Consider the following 865-nt stretch of genomic DNA (forward strand, 5'->3'; position numbering starts at 1 on the left):
ACCGTGCTGGACACATCCGTGCTCTTCCCGCACCGCCGGGGCCTCCCCTACAAGCGCTCCCTTCGCAACCTCGCGGCTCACTGCCTCGGACAGGTCATCCAGGACCGGACGGATGGCCACAGCTCCATCGAGGACGCCAGCGCCTGCATGCGCCTGGTCATCTGGAAGATGGGACAAGACGGAGAGACCCAGCACTGACCGCTGTTGTATGTGTGTTCTCCCTCGTCCCGCGTGGCTCAGGGCTCAGGATCTGGAAGAGGAGCCGCACACAAATGAAAGAGCAGAGACAAGAGATCATTTGGGAATATTGGGGGGCCGGGCGGGCAAGTCCAACTCCAGGGGAAGGACCTCCACTGGTGCCCAGGCCTCGCCGGCATGTTATTCAGCTTTGGTTACACATGAAGCCCTTAGGCAGGCAGGTAACTGCGGCAGCAGACAGACCGTCTTAAAGGTCAGTAAACATTAGAAGGATTCACTCTGAGACTATTTGATCGGGAAATAGTTTGAGCCCCCATTGTCAGGACTAGACACTTGGTGCATAACTCAGGCCCTGCCGTGGGTTCAGGGTCACCAGCCTTCCGGGATCCTTGTGTGCACTCCTTGCTAATGAAGACAATGGGCAGCCTCCCACATCTCCCCCGTTTCTTTTCCTTAATAATTCTTTTTTTTTAAAGTTTATAATTGTCTTTATTATCCATAAATGAGTGAGATCATGTGGTATTGTTCGTTCATTGACTGGCTTATTTCACTTAGCATAATGCTCTCCAGTTTCATCCATGCCGTTGCAAATGGTAAGAGTTCCTTCCTTTTTAGAGCAGCATAGTATTCCATCGTGTAGATGTACCACAGTTTTCTAATCCATTCA

The 865-nt window shown here is 51.8% G+C and overlaps 1 pseudogene; it reads left to right on the top strand.

Moving 5' to 3' along the window:
• LOC107184523 overlaps positions 1 to 198 on the top strand; it is a 982-nt pseudogene extending 784 nt beyond the window's left edge.
• The last annotated feature ends 667 nt before the right edge of the window (positions 199 to 865 follow it).

The sequence above is a fragment of the Myotis davidii genome, unplaced genomic scaffold, assembly GCF_000327345.1.
Source record: "Myotis davidii unplaced genomic scaffold, ASM32734v1 scaffold1250, whole genome shotgun sequence".
NCBI lineage: Eukaryota > Metazoa > Chordata > Mammalia > Chiroptera > Vespertilionidae > Myotis > Myotis davidii.